General features: G+C 33.3%; 1 pseudogene; it reads right to left on the bottom strand.

Moving 5' to 3' along the window:
- Positions 1–342: 342 nt before the first annotated feature.
- Positions 343–1,246, bottom strand: LOC130448850 (elongation factor 1-alpha-like; annotated as a pseudogene).
- Positions 1,247–3,130: the final 1,884 nt, after the last annotated feature.

The raw sequence follows: 3,130 nt of genomic DNA on the forward strand, positions 1-3,130 counted from the left end.
TAAATAAAAAAAAACTGTTTAAGCTGTTTCAATACTTACTAATTGAAACGTCTAAGGAAATTCCTTTACTTTGTTTCTAATTATCTCAAATTCTTAGAAGATGCATGAATGATACGAATTTTTTAAAATTATTTGAACCAATTCTGGTTTCGTGAAATCGAAATTGTTATTTTTCTCGTATTACATGAACAACACATCAATATGGATTATTGCTGCACGTTGAGAACAATTTCAAAGAAGCTCAAGAAATATAAAACCATTTGATTGTTTTTCTTCTTAAAGTCAAAGTAAATAACGTTTGAAAAAGTGAATATATGAAAATTAGCGTGAAGTTGACAAAGGTTATTTCTTCTTTCGTACTTTTTCTGCAGCTTTTGTGACTTTTCCTGCACCAGGGTCTTTGAAGGTTATACTCTTCATGACTAGATTGACAATAGCAGCATCACCAGATTTGATGTCTTTGGGGATATCTTCAGTTGTCTTTCCAGAACAATCTAGTTTTTCTTTGATTTCAGCAAATTTACCGGCAATGTGGACTGTGTAACAATCGGGGATAGGAATTTAACCATTGGAGATTTGACCAGGATTATGACTTGAGCGGTGAAGTCTGATGATCTCTTTGGTGGATTTTTCTTTAGAGTCTGCAGCTATATACATTTGAACAGATTTTACTTCATTGGTCAAGTTATCTGGGGCAAAAACTACTTCCATAACTGGTTTAAAACACCAGTTTCAACACGACCAACGGTTACCGTTCCAATACCACTAATTTTGTAGAAATTCTGAAGTGGAAGTTGAAGAAGTTTCTCTGCTGGGCGACTCGGGAGGAAAATGACATTTAGAGCATCAATTAAACATTCACCATCAGCTCTTATTCAAGTTCTATATTCCATTTCTTGAACCATGGCATTTTGTCAGATTGCTCCAACATGTCATTTTCGTGCAATCCTGAAATTGGTACGATAGCAACGGCAACAGGATTGTAACCAATCTTCTTAATATAAGAAACGTATTTCTTGATTTCATCAAAACGCGCTTCGCTGTATCGTGATTCATTGGAGTCCATTTTGTTTACACCAACAATAAGTTGTTTTATTCCCAGTGTGAATGCAAGAAGTGCGTGTTCACGTGTTTGTCCATTCTTGGAAATATCTGCCTTGAATTCTCCAATACCAGAAGCTACAATAGGAACTGCACGATAAGCTTAAGATGTTCCAATAATCATGTTCTTAATGAAATCTGTTTGTCGTGGTGCATAATGTCTTAAAGATTGTTCAGTTAAGGACGAGTAACGGTCCAGATGTTTTCTGAGATATACGAAAGTGCTAAATTTACTATTTTAGAGACTGCGCCATTCTTGTAATACCTGAAAAGATACAAAATGTAAGAAGTTATGAGGATCAACAGTAGGAAGGCACATAACTAGATAGAATTGGTTGAATACTACAAAATTGCAACCAATAAGGTGGGTCAATTGTGATTTAACTGATGTTCTTTCGTTTTATCTACTAGAAACTTTTTTCATTAAAATGTTTTCACTTCAAATCTTCTATTTATTAAACACAACTTAACTGTTAGTACTACAATAAACTGAGTATATTGTGTGGGAAAATCATATTAGTAGAAGTATCTTCATTACTTTCAATTTCAAAAGAAATTACCTGAACAATACCTGAGGGCTAAAAATGAAAAATGAGAAAATCAATACAGTTTCTCTAAATTCTTAACCATCCCTCCAGTAAAAAGTCCATATATTTACGAAAAAGCCAAATTCAAAGGTGCCGACTTTATCACGAGACCATTACTAACCCTTTCAAGTTCTCGTTAGCAAATGCTTAAGGCGTTTACCACCCTCATAGTATCTCAGCCCTTATTAAACTTAGTGTATCTCAAGTTGAAATATAATACCTTCAAGGCAATTTCGTTGATTCAAACACACTTTGTTTTGTCCGCCCTCGCATATTATGTATGTTATAATTTTTAACACATATTTTCTTATTTGATACAGATTTAAAAATCGAAATACTTTCTTTGAATTGAGCAGTAGAGCTACATTTCTTGATAGGGCGTTTCGTCTACAAGAACAGTAACTTTTTCCATGAAATAATCGTGGTTTTTTCTTGAAGTTTATGTTAACAATTTCAGCAAAAAATGTCAAAAGGTGTTTTTTTATTTCCAAAAATTAAATACGTTTGATTAAAAAATTATGTTCCTTCACAATTTTGTTTTTTGCTCTGGACAAATTATACAAGGGTTGCTAATTTTGAGATATGACAACACTGATATTGTCATCATAAAGTTTGACATTTTAATGGTGAGCTTACTCAGAACGTGTTGTCACACGAGTTTTATTTGAGGTTTTTACAGACACATTCATATTGGTCAAAAATGGAATAACATCATAAACATTTGCATCCTACGATTTTCTATGACTTTCGACATGGATTAAACCAACAGCAGAGTGCGATGAAACATCATTTCGAGCCACAGTCTTTCTGCTGGTTTTCCTAATGAAATTGCACTTCGCTACAGGATGAATTTTGGTCGTCCAGAATCGCTAGAAAACATCGATGCTGTTTTAGAAAACTGCTGTGACGAATCATGGATCTATGAGCTCGAAACTAAACACAACAATGGACTGGATGGGTCTTTCAAGACAAAAGTTCTTCGCGCACGAAGCACCTCGAAACAAATGGTCGCCTGGTTTTTTGGAATAAATGGACATGGACAATCAATTCTGAATGGTACACCAGTATTTATTTGCCAGAAGTGCTCGAAAACATCAGGGAAATCACGACAATTTTAGCTCTCACAAATCAGTTCAAACAAAAACGCTTTTGAACAGTCAAAACATCTAATTGATTGGTCATCCTAAAGGAAAATATTTTGAAAACCAATAAAGCCATATTCAATCATAAAAATTTGTTTTTATTTGTCTATTTCGGAACCTAAATAAAAACCTTCACATTGCAATGTCTATGTATGATATTGACTAATCGTGATATACCCTGTATATGTATAATGAAGTTCTTCATATTTTCATATAATTTTGTAGTTTATTCTCCTTCATGACACAAACAATTTAGCTTGTTAATTTTTTATATCTAATAGAAATTCATGATTGAAATAA

The sequence above is a fragment of the Diorhabda sublineata genome, chromosome 9, assembly GCF_026230105.1.
Source record: "Diorhabda sublineata isolate icDioSubl1.1 chromosome 9, icDioSubl1.1, whole genome shotgun sequence".
In the NCBI taxonomy this organism is placed as follows: domain Eukaryota; kingdom Metazoa; phylum Arthropoda; class Insecta; order Coleoptera; family Chrysomelidae; genus Diorhabda; species Diorhabda sublineata.